We start from the raw sequence: 14,054 nt of genomic DNA on the forward strand, positions 1-14,054 counted from the left end.
ACAGTAGCTGTAATGGCATCTGTGATGCAACACTTGAAATGACCATGGAACGCCATCATAACAGTTAAAGCCTCGCTAATTATGGAGGTCCACACTTAAATTAGGGAAACACTCAGAGTCGTATAATCCAAAACCATTATTTCGCCGTGCAACTCTGCAACACAATGCTGTCATTAAAAAAATGCTTTTCTGATTGAGCAGTGTATGTCTGATGAGAAGCAAAGGCTTGTTATATACCATATTTCCTGTGTGATGATGGGACCGAGCAATTGGTAGTATAGATTAAGTTATGAAAAAACCAAACCCATGCATGCTGCTTAATGAAACAGAAATGCTAAAAGAGCAGCTTAGAAAGACGGCATGTTTGCCTAATGCATCTGCTTCTCCTAAATGAACATGGAATGAGAAAGAGGATGTATTTAAAAACAGGAAATTTATCAGCTACGGACTTGATAGGAAGTTACATCGTAATTTGTGGTTATTTTCACCAGGTTAAGAAAAAAACAATTCCGTTTTCTTCTTTTACAGATTACACAGAGGTTTTGTGAAGTTTGTATAGCCATAAATGCAGTGGTTCTTTAAGTTAAAAATAACTTTCATTTCATTGTGACAATATCTGATATGTCATGTAAAGTTATACAAGAAGCTTGGGAAAGCACAGTAATACAACTTTCCAGTGTTTACTTATCAGGACGTCCAAAGTGAAATTCAAGTAAATTTCACAAATGTTTTTACATGTTGTTGCAGTTTTCTTGCTGATTTAGGTTGCAGTTGTAAATGTACTGATTAAACTAGCTTTTTCACTACTCCTCAAAAGACATTGCATTTATGAACTGCCGTCAAGTCTGTATTGTTTTTGGATTTCTTCAAATAATGCACCTAAAAAACAGAAGTGATAATCCTCAATATAAATTAAGAGCTAGAAGATTTCAGTTAATCTCCAAGGAACTCTAATGATATGGTTAAAGTGTAACTTCAAGTTTATACAGATTTTTTTATGCTGCTAGGAAAATAGCCTACCTTCTGTATGTAGTACTGTACAGTATGTTCCTTTTCCTTACATATTATAGCATGCAGTATATATTGTATATCTTGTACTCTTGTAAAGCATTCTAATATTCACTAACAAATACAAAAAGCTTTCATAAAATCAATCTTGTTGACTTTCAGAGGAATGCGAAAACATACTGTAGTAATGCTCTTATACTGTGAAAAAAGTATGTTAGAACAACTTGGACAAAATGTATAAAGTACACTCTTGGCTTCATCTGTAGAATGAAGTAATTGTTATAAAATATGTATGATAAATACTAGCTCTTTAGCTGCCCATTGGATTAAAACAAACTAATGGAGTATAGGTTGAGGGCTACAGTCCTGCGATTCCAAGTTCAGGTAGGGCAACTTCAGGCTTGGATTCAGGTTCAGTTCACACTCAGGTAGTGTCAATCAATTAAGGTGTAAAGAAACTCCTAGGGATTGTGCATAATTGCTGGGGTTGGTTGCATTGAAATTAGCTGAGCGAGATAATTTCTAAAAATAGGACAGAACATGGTCGTTGCTAAAATGTATATTATACTTCAGACAGATAGCAACTTTCACAACACCAAGTGATTCCTGTTGTATCACTTGGTAGCATTTGGTAGCATTAAGTATAGAATATTGTATTTTATTTATGTGATACTCTGATTCCTGCAAGGAAAGTGTCTGGCAAAATGAAAAGGATCAAAGATGTTGAGTAGTGGTTTTCTGGTGTGTATAGTGCTGCTGCTTTACTTGCTACTTGTTTGCAAACACTGCTCATGGATTTCAAAGAAAAGCTTTTCTATAAGATGATTCCAATGTACAGTATATGTTGCTGGGTTAGATTTTAAAAGTTGAGAAAATGACATATACATGTTCATTGTATTTGTATAGCACTTACTGTGTTGAGCCACCTTATTTGTATTTCAACAGTTAATGGAAATTTTGATCTGTAGTTTTTTGTGCATAGTTTCACAAAATAGACAACTAAATTAGCTACAATTGTCAAGAGGCCTATTTATAACTGATTGTTGTGTCTGAAATATAAAAGACATCCAATACACTCTAGGCAAGGTGTGGGATTCTGATACTGATGGAAACAATACAGTAATCAAACATTTTCTCCTCCTCACCTAACGATCAGGAAAAAATAAGTGATCAGAATAAGTTAGAATTGCCCAATTTATTTAGCTTTTCCTTGATATAAATGCAAGATACTGTACATGAAAACCATAAAATAATACTGTCTTTGAATGAATTATGGATTACAGAATTGTCATGAACTACTCTTTTCATTCCTTTGTGTCAGCAGTCTGTCCAAAACGTTCAGTTCTGCTTCCAAGTAGCCTGTAATTAGAAACAGCTGACTATCCCCAAACCGGGTTTTCACAATAGGCACAATTTCAAAAGAATCGATCCAACTCTGTTTAGGGTTTGCAGGATTGATAGCATAATATAAAGTAAAACCTTTTCAAACAGTAGGACCAGATAAAACCTTTTACCTTCAGTACTGAAGCACTAATAAAATAGCGCCTCCCTGTGGCTACTTAAACGAAGGCATTTAGCAAGGCGACGTTTTGAATGCCGTTATATTCAGAATATTTTAAACAGCCAAATTTGATTTTTTTTATAAGGGATGCAATGACAAATTTTCTTTATAAATGAACGTACATTTATTGTACGCTAGGCGTTTGTTCATGTTTTGTAACAATTACAATTTACAGTAGCTGGTTCCACTCTATGCTTCTTTAAAAATAGAGCCTCAGTTTCAGTTACTCTTAATACAGTACATACACCAACATCAGCTCCCATATTTTTGTCTTCTTCAGTTTCTGTCAGAAATTCTTAAAATGGCTACTACAAAAATGTAAATAAGTTTATTAATAATACTCCATATTTTTGTTACATAATGTGGTCATGTTTATACAGTATGTACTCTCCAGTTCTGCATTCGTCTCTAATTTGAAAAACCTCAAATGGAGAGGTTTTTTTCTTGCATTCATAATCACGGTTCTCGTAAATAATACCAAATAACATCCCAATTTTGCGCACAATAGACACATAAATCATTTTCTTTGAAAAAACAAACCGTAGTTATGGGGTTTTGCAGAACTTGAGCATGTAATTTCTCAAAATATGCTTGAATCGTGTTTTCAATAAGAATGATATTTAATTAACATTTGTTTTTCTATTAGAACAATATGCGTATCTAAAAACAAAAACAGTATTGCATTACTTGTATGGCAGTTCACAGCAAGAAAAATAGATTAAACTCGGTTAATTAAATCACACAAATTTATATCAGAAGGGCATTCTTTGAAAATGCTGCCGCGGCATTAGTTTAATAGTTTTCTTGATGGTTTCACCGTGCTGATTTCATACAGTAAGTTTATGCAGCAGTTAACAGTGACCATAAAAGCCTTCATAGGTTAATTAATTTCATAGCGCTCACTCCTGATATTTTAAGGAAAGAAGGAAAAGATCATTTGGGCAAACATCAAACATGTGGCTCCAAAATCTTAAAATCATAAAACACGAAGAACACGGTATAATGGGATTTAAAAATACGCATACATTTCTCCTTCCCTTTTAATGGGCTACAGTACGTCTCAACACTTAAGTGCTCGTACCTGGAATTAAGTACATTTCTGCATTTATTTAAATAAATTAAACTTTGCAAGAGCGCTTCTATTAAGGCCTCTAGTGTCTTCAGTGGTTTCTAGTCGCACTATCAGATCGTGAAATAAACTATGCCTCCGGGAGACTACCAAATCGCACTTTCTAACTAACCCCCTTCCAAACTAAACCATTGTTTTCGCTTCAACACAATTGCCGCAGAAAGTAAAGATCCTGTTGAACAGGTGTAAAATATCTAATGGCACTTCTCCAGCTTTCAGCGCTTGTCTACTACATCGGAGTTTCTGCAGTACAGTATGCGAGAAGGAAAAATGAGCAGACAGCACCACATGACAAGAACTTGACCAATGTTCCTTTCCCAAGAGTAAGTTTTGGACTAAAGAGTAACTGGATTTTGGGAAATCAGGGTTATGCAGACGGGGGAATCACTCTAAAATGCATTTTGTTAATGTTAAATGTTCTGGGTTTGTTCTGGTAAATGCAATAGCTCCAGATAACCTTGTGTGTGGGCTCACAGTAACACTCAACCATTAAGATACATTACAAAATGTACAATTATGTTCTTTGGGGGGGGACCAGAATACAGTAATTACCAAAGCAGTGCTCAGATTCAGAAGACTTTATCAGACAGTAAAGGATTGTCAAATTACACACACATAGAAAATTCATGGGCACTTTATTTCATAAATGCTAAGACCTCTTCTGGAAGTCCATCAACCTGAAACACATTTCTGTAGAACTCAAGCATGGCACAACCTCGAAGGATTGCGTGAGTCCAGACATATTCTCCAATAACCTCAGTCATAAAAATACTCAGGAAATTATATGGCCATCGGGATCAAGGAGAAGGGAAATGAATAATGAGTCCTAAAATTTTGGTAATACACCCATTTGAGATTGAGTTCTGCTCTTGGTCTGCTTTTTAGCATATTTGCACGAATAGGCATAAATCAATTTTCATATGTAGACATTTTTCACAGCTGCTGTGCAGTATCTTGCAGTAGCCTGATGCTAAGCAGGAGCTCTCTACACCCTGACAAGCAGTAAAGGTGAACCAGAAGCATGCTGGAAGCCTGTTCCTCAGCTCTTGTTAAATGGGTTTGATTTGCAGCAGGGACAATCCTGACTTCGTTTAATTGCTCAGAATATATATATATAGATAGATACATCCAGCAAAATGGCTTTGATTAAGTAGACATGCCATACTATCAGATAAAAATAAACTGTATATTTACCCAAGTAAAAGTATGAAATATTAGCCTACTTACTATAGATCCTTTTATCTTAAAAACCTACCTTTTGTGTATGGTTATCTGAAGTAAATGGCTTCTTTTATTACATCCAAAGGCCACTTCACTACAGATCTAAAACAAAGGTCTACACACTACTAATTTGCTTTAAGAAACAGTTGCTTTTTCTTAAATTTCTTCCAAGCCACAGACTCAAAAAAACAAAGCCTTAAACATACTCCTGACACACCTTTTATACAAATAACACTCATGTGAAAATCCTCACATTCCACTCAGTGTCCACCAGAGTTATTGAAACCAGGTGAGAGCTATTTACATATTTATTACTTGATACGATCTGCATCATGGCCTCTAGTGGCAGCTCCATTGTCACTACAGTTCTTTCATGGGGTATCCTACAGTACCACATACAGTAACATCCTTGAATTGCTACACTTACTAAAATACTGTATAAATGGGAATTCTCACGGTCACTACTGTATACAAGAATTTGTCTTCAATTAACTTCTGAGAAATTGCTACCAATGTACTTACTGGGCCATCTACTAAGGTGGTAAATATCTTTCAGTATGTTCAGAGTACTGTGACCCATGAATTTACTTTAAACACTTCTATTTAATTCACTGTCTCACTTTAAAAAAATAGATTTGAATGGTCCATGTTTAAGAACATATAGCATTAATACTATCATTACTACCAACAATAACCTAATTAGACTTATATACCTAAGGCTCCCCCTTCACATAAAATTACCCAAACATCTGCCAGGTATGTGCCCAGTCCTGAATTTGGTCTAAAGTTCTTTTGAACTTTTTTTAACTGTATTCTAATCTTCCTAGTTTGGTTTCATCTATGACCTTCATCAGTTTGATAACTATACCAAAATCTGGTATAATCATCAATAAAAAACAGGGAGAGCTGTGGTCCATATATAGATTCCTGTCGTACGCCACTTATTACTGTACATCACCCTAGTCTGAGCATTCACTCCTAACCCATACTCTCTATTTCCTGACCACTAAACAATTCTTAATTCAAGTATAAACAATGTATTAAATGCCTACTGTCTTCCATTGCAAATTAATTTTTTATGAAGAACTTAATCAAAACCCTTCTGAATAGCGAAATATATTGTTTCATTAGCTCTGTTTTTATCCATTACCGATGTCTGAGACCTCCATGCCTGTGAAAATTAACCCGTGAAATATTCATTTAATGCCAGCCATTTCTGATGTATTGTATTCTGACTCTGAAATAACATCTGTCTGTTACTAGATAGTGTCATTGGACATCTGTATTTTCTCCTTCTGCTCTCCCAACATATATTGATCAATTTCGATGGCAAACTGCATTGTCGATTTTTCAGCATTTTACTCTGCTTTGTCATTTTTCTGTGCCACAAGCCACATGAAGCAACAAGTGTTTTATGAACAGTATTAACAATATTTCATCACTGCTTAAGAACCAAAGCTGGCCATAGGCACGCTTTTCCTCATGTGTTTTCCTAGTTTTCCTCATGAATGTCAACCATCTTTTTACATTTTATACATAGTACTTCAGGTTTTTTTCTCACATTCTGTGTTTTTTTTCTGTTTTAACTCCCATTAGTTATTATTTTGAACATTATCTGTTACACCTGAAACACTATTGCAGAGATCTGATTGAGAACTGGTATGTGTTATATAGAAATGAGGAAGTTCAATTGGTTTTATCTCCATCTTTTCAACAAAATTGTGGAAATTTTAAAATTAGTATTATAAAGGCAAAGCATAAACATAAAATCAACATAAAATCATGGCTCAAGAAATAAGTGTCTCCAATAAAGATTTATGAAATGAAAATCAAGCTGCATTATTCTGTGCATACACCTTTTGTGGACGTAAACATGTTTGTTTTTTTTTATAGATGTTGCAGAATAATTTAGATATAGCTACCTTAGCTGTATATTGTTTTTATACCTTAAAATTGTAAGTAAATATCCTTAGAAACAACATAAAATATAAGGATACTGTATATGTATTTACAGTATGAGGTCTTTCCATACTCAAAACAGTGATCAAAAAAATAAATCCCAGGGGAAAACAAATGATCATCAAGATACAACTGCAAAATACTTCCAACAAGATAAATCATTCTTCATTAAAAAATCTCCTCAAGGTCATTAATTAAGTTATCCAATAATTTTTAAATCAGTGCTTTAACAAATAGGTGCTGATTTATAAAGAATATAGCTAAGTAATTGGTTTTCTAGCTCTTGTTTGCTAAAGGGAATATGATCACCATAATTCTTTATCAAGCTGTATCTAATAGCAACATAATAGGTATATATGAAGTAATAAGAAGCTATTCTTAGGCATATGTGTTTTCTTTTTATTATGATAAATATTAAAGCTACAGTAAATGGAAATTGAATTGTATTTTTCTGTTGTTTTTTTATATTTACCATGCAGTTTCCCTGATATTTATCTACTCGAGAATGGATTTGTTTTTCCTGTGAATTGCAGATTAGTATCTTCTAATAACATATTCTGTTCCCTGTTACTAATAAATTCAGTATTTTTCTGCCTTATGTACTTAAGGCCAAAAACAGTAGCTGAGTTATTTAGGTCATGAGAGAGATCGCTTCAATATTTTCATGTACTTCTTAAAGAAATAAATACATGCATATGTCTACTTTTTCATAGTTTTTTCACTGAAGAGTTTTTTTTATTCACTTCTCACAAGAAAATGTTTCAGAATTGCAATAGTAATATTGAGAACATTAGACAGAGTATTGGACAACTTTTATTACAGTAACTTTGGGGGTGATTTTTTAAAAGTAGTTAAGGATTTGTATTTTTTCATTTAAGGAATATTTCTCTGCTGTGCCCTAATTATTATAAGCTTATTCTGATGTTAAATAAAACACTCTTGAGTTTCACAAATATGAAATGTAACATATATAAAATAGCCGAGAAATGTAAATGTTGTAATCAGCTTCATTAAGTTAATCTAGTCACAAAAACATGTTGTATTACTACTGCATTTTAATTAACTATGGTGAATAATAACCTGGAACCTACAGTACAAATAGAAACGATATGTTGCTGTATAAGTAGACATCACTCTTCTCTTTGGACCAGAATTGTCATACTGGTAACACAGAGTGGTGACCAGGGGCACAGTGTTATAAAGATTGCTGCACTTCAATAGTAGAGAAATTGAGTCCTTGCTTTGCATATTGGAAAAGCAATATACTGTATAAATGCAAGCATTTATTTTTAAATACATGACTGATGTTAAATTGTTACCACTGGTAACAACTACTGTATCACAAAATTACAGCAGCAGTAATTGTTGCTACAGCTCCATTTGTTTTTTTTCTGCATAAGCATTTTCTGGAAACATGTTTGAATTCATCCAACCTCAGTATTACAGCAAAGAAAATATTTCTCACGCTCATTATTGTGCTACTCACATGAGATCCTCTCACCCCCCCCTCAAAATGTTTTAACTACAAAAACACAAACTGTGCTCAGACGTCGAACGTGATGGGCAAATGAGTACCAGAGATTAGTCTGATCTCTTGCTGAGAGTTCTTTCCCATCACAGTTATAAGAAACAAGCCTTTATCTCTGCCAGCACAATGTCTTGGAATAATAAGGCCTCGTCCAATGAACTGAAAGGAAATGTAAATACAATAAATGAAAAGGGGGCATACAGTAGCATATAGCATTCCTCCCTTGCAGGTCCCAAGTTCATTTCAGGATACAGGCACCCTCTGTGTGGAGTTTTCACATTCTTTTCACTGTGGGGTTTTGCTGAGTGCTCCAAGATTCTCCCCCAGTTTCAATAGATATGTTGACTTGGTGTCTCCAATTTATTCCTGTTTACCGTGCAATGGATCAGTATCCCATCAAGTGAGAAGTCTATCTTTTATCCAGTGTTTCGTATGAATATACAGTAGAAATATTACAAACAAGTCATTTAGCCACTCCGTCTCATTCGGTAACTATTAGTAACTGCATGGTTCAGATAAAGTGGTTAGGTTGCTTGTTCAGGGCTCAAGGTTCCCACACACCTTTGCATAAAAGTGTTTCCTGTTCTTGATTTTAAGTGCAATAATTTTATTACAATTTCAAATACCCTTACCAGGAATAAGCAGCTGTCTGTTAAAGTGTGTATGAGTAAAATAAAATTGTGGACATCGTTATGAAGTTCTTTTTAAGCCAAGCAGTCAAACAGGTAAAACCTGAATAGAGATAAAGGTAATTTATCAGCCTGCAACAGAAACACCCAGAAGGAAAAAGAAATCAGACAGCTGATTTGTCACATCAGCACATGTGTCAGTTGATGTGTAATCTTAAATACCGCAAAACAAGAGGTTTTCTTAGTTTCACAATGCACAGAATGATCTTACTGTTTCTTCCCCAGTAGCTTGGAGACTTGTGGCTCAACTGTGAAAGATCTTTTTATTTTGATTTGGACCACAAATTACAAAACTGCAATGGGACGGTAAGAAAGAAGAAGAGCATTATAATAAAACACTCAGCTTGAATTCCACTAATTTTTGTTACCTACCAATTTGTGGGTCATGTGGCTAAATTACCACCCATATTTATCTTCTTACAAGATGCAGATTGATGCTTCCAGTAATTTGTATATGTCTAATGCATTCCACAGACAACTGTAATACAGTACCTCTCTCTTTCCACACACTATGAGACAAACACTATATACATCAGTATATACTGTTCATCAGCAAATTCTGCATTGAACAGAAAGGGTGAATCCAATTACTTTTTGTTTCCAGTTCTCTGAAAAGAAGTGCATACATTTAAAGGTACAAATGTAGATTGAAAGAGCCAATATAAATGTGCAAAATATGTATTTTACTTGAGCACTTTTTTATGTTATTTGAAGATGGAAATCCTGCCTTTACAGCAACGTCTACTGTAGTTTACAGTAAATACTGTAGTTTAAAATTGTTAGCTAATTGGTATAGTAACCTAGGAATCAGAAACCAGCACAACATCCTCTTAGACTGTGAAAGATGTAGTCAGTAGTTTAAATTTTCAAAGTGTGGACTGGAAAACTTGAATCTGTTTATAGATATTGGGAGAGGAATTGAAATATTTACAGAGCTGGGAATGGATAGATCAGTAAACATTTAATTTAAATATCTTAACCGGTTTGCAGTTTCACCTCCAAACACAGCACTGTGTTTTCACTACAATACTTCAATTGAATTTCATATTTTCTACTTTACTACTATGCAAATATTAGGGTCACAGTGCTATAGGAGAAACAAAATCTGCTTTTAAATTCCGGTGGGGGGGGGGGGCGTTTTGTCTTAACCCTAAACTATTCTTAATCAATGAATCAATGAAGTTTATTACAGTGAAAATTTAGGATGTGATATATGGAAGAAAGTAAGCTTCATTTTGACTTCTGTCACTATTTCCTGCTATATTCATGAAGAAGGCAGGAAGAATACATAGTTTTATATTTGTAGATTTGTGATTTCATTTATATTTTTCGGCATCATCACAGAATATCCCTGTTTCAGAAACCCATACTATATGATTCAAAATGACATGGCCTTACCTTGAAGCTCAGCAGCGGTCTGAAGTTATATACTGATTAGAGAACTGAAAGGAACCTGGCGCACAAGTTTCCATTTGAAACACAAGAGTAACGACTTCCTCCGACATCTAGGCAAGATGTAATCAGTAAAGACAAAAATCAGGGTTAGTCTGGTTGTGGGTAAAGAGAGGAGGTCAACAGTAATTTGGGACAGATCTGCTATCAGAAAAGCAATGAATAACTGGACTGCCATGATACTAACTTTCACTTGCAAGCCAAACAATATAAAACTGGGAGTACTTAAAAGCAAAACATTTAATGTAGAAAACAGTATAAGTACTATCGGGTTTAATGTTTTAAACAAATGCAGTATTCAACAGTTTAGAAAACCTGCAGCAAATGTACAGCAGGACTGGCTAATCATTATATTTAATGTGCCATTTTTAAAGTTCCAAAAACATGTTACAAGACTGTGATACTGGTAACATTTGTACACTGAAATGTTACAAATCTTAATAAAATCATTCAAATACACTTACTAATTACATTATCCTACCAACCTAAAAATAATTCTTCTGTGCTGTGAGAAAGTATTTCTTAATATTGTCGGAGAAAAACTGCTTACATTAAAGCTACTACTGTATATAGTCAAAGTGACCACATGCACCTGAAACATTTTAGCTACTATATAGATATGTATCATGCAAGCCAAGGCAATCTTGTCCTGCCAAATTGTTGCAGGATCCTTTGATTTTCTTGTAGCCTGTCACTCTTACACTTCATAAAAATGAGTAAACTTGGGAAAAGCTGACATTTGATTTTACCCATTAGTACTGAGCTGACATTTCAGAACAGGACCTCTATAAATATGACTGTACGTTCTAAGATTAAAGCATATAAGAAAAAAGACAGCTTACAGCAGTACAGGCTAGTGTTTGAAGATTTGGCATTGACATGGAACACCTGCTAAAAGCTTTTCATAAAAAAGGTAAAATTCCATTCGATCATTCCTTTGTCCATATGTAAAGTAGTAAAGTAAAAAAGACCAAAATCCATATTTTTATTTTTTCCATTAATGATTTTTAGTGAAATCTTTTTCCACAACAAATCCCTCAGGAAAGTATATGAGGCAATGTTAATATGAGTAGATTTCACCTGGATCCAGTTAACATTAATGTAAAAAATGCCAAAATGTTTAATGCTAAAAACAGCAATAACCATAAGTCCAGAAAGTCCAATAACTTAAATTTAATAATGTACTTACAGCTCCCACAGAAATAACACTTTAATTTAATTTAATGTAACTAATTTGTTTAAAGACAGACTGAATGAGTTCCAGTTAGACAATTCTATGTACTGTATTTACAGTATAGTTGCAGGTTGAAATGGTTGACTATTTTCTTGGTACTGTATATGAATGTTCCATTTTAACTTTTAATCATAAGTAAATAATTCATGAACATTTGTTCTGGGATTTTTTGTTCAAAAATTACTTTTGAGTCTTTCTATAATTAATGAGATCCCTATTCTTTTTGAAGCATAAATTTAACAAAACACTCAATTTATTTCGCACATCAGCATTTAACAATGTAACCAGACACATAAAAATTCCCGAATACATGGAAAATGTATTCATTTTCTTTTGAAATTAATTTTGCCTTTTGGAAACGTTTGTAATTTAGAACACTTTTCATATTTAAATACCTCAATGAACTGGGCACAAAACTACATGTGTATGAAGAGACCTTGCTATGACCTTGGCACCTTGGATCTTAGAGCAAGGATAACACCTCCTATTTCATACTTGAAGTAATATGTTAAGAGAAAAAAATGTAAAAAGCAAAAGGGCAAGGTGCTCTTGTAAGATAAACATTTCATGTCTACACCCATATGTAGTGTAGTCCTGTGTTGAAGCACTTATCATGAGTCAGAATAGCATCTTTCCACTAGATGGGGTACGTAGAAGTGCGATTGCTAAAGCACTTTGTGTGCTCTGTGCTGTTAAATAATTTCTATCCACATGGTAGAAAAAAATAAGGATACATCCAAATACAGCAACTACAATTAGTATTAACTATTATTAAGTTTTTATGAATAATAATTAGTTCTCAGTGTCTCATAAAGCTGAAATGCAGAACCAATAATACTCGATGGTGATGGCTTTCTCTAAAAACACATCATACCAGAAACGTATTCTTTGTAAGAAGAATTTGTATACACCTATTTTCCCAAGTCTAAGTTAGCCATGATTTGCTAATGAGCTTTAATAAGGGCAAACTGGGTGTCTGTAGCTGCTAAATATGCTATTATATACATGCAAAGCAGAATCAGATGGTTCTACCTTTCACCACAGCAAAAAGGGTGAGAGTTAATTAATATTAATTCCCATCATTAATAGCAAAACCGTGCTCTTAAAACACCTAATAATCCTGAAATGCTTTGCTGTTAATATTTTATTTATCTAGAGAACGTGAATTGAGTAATTTATAATATTCATTGCATTTACACAGCGCTTTTTTACCCCCAGTCTGGAAAATTTCTTCTTATACTGATTTGATAGCATTTTGTGCAGGCATTGTATAATAAACTCCCATACACTCCAATGCGAACCCCCTTTATTTTACTGTTATTAAGCTATGATTTTTTGTTTTTATAAGATGTTTGTCTAGAATGATTAATGGAGAGTACTCTGAAGCTGATTTTACATAACCAAACAAAATATTCCTTTGCCAAAACAGGATTTTACAAATGGAAATTTGTAAGCCCAAGATCAAGATTTTTTTATCTTTTTATACTATGGAGTATACAAAAATTATATTTAGCGTCTCTGTTTCAGACACTTTGAATACATGGGTACTGCTTTAATTTGTATGACTGGTCCTACTAAAATGTTATAGAATTGTGTTACCCATCTTGTCCAAAGTTGTGGGAATGTCCCAGGGCCTGAATGACCCATTATTCTCGGTGGACTGTAAAGTAGTAAGAGGTCTGTCCTTTTCCTCAGTGTGCACAATGGGAAAGAAAGCTAACTTACAGTAAGTGGTCACTCAGGAGGAAAGTTTTTTGGCGTGCATGCCTTCATTGCATTGCAGATAGTGACAACAGACCAGGTGCTGAACGAGACTCAGCCTCAGAGGTTTATAGGCATTTCATGGCAAGTAAGAAAAAAATCGACTAAAGAAGCAAAAGTTTGGGCCTCAAGAACCTACTGATCTGCAGAGTGGTCTCAACTCATGTTGGCTGAAAGCTCCCAGATCTCTGTGGACATCTGTGAACATCCAGTGGGATTAAAGCCATGATGAACTGCAGCTGTAATCTGCGTGGGAGGTGAACTAACTTGCTGTTACAGATGTTCTCTAATATTTGTCAGGGCAGTATACATTTATCCAAATGGATATTTTGTGTATATGCTGAGAGAGACTTGATGTCCATCTTTAATTAAGCTAAAGGGGATTCTCTTCAGTATAAGAGTTAAGTATGATGGAGGCACTGTTTCACAAAAAGAAAAAACAGAAACTCATTTTGGGGAAGACACTAATTTCACTTCCATACATCAGAATCACACTTTGCAAGATAAAAAAA

Source organism: Atractosteus spatula, chromosome 15, assembly GCF_055471065.1.
Source record: "Atractosteus spatula isolate fAtrSpa1 chromosome 15, fAtrSpa1.hap1, whole genome shotgun sequence".
Taxonomy (NCBI): domain Eukaryota; kingdom Metazoa; phylum Chordata; class Actinopteri; order Semionotiformes; family Lepisosteidae; genus Atractosteus; species Atractosteus spatula.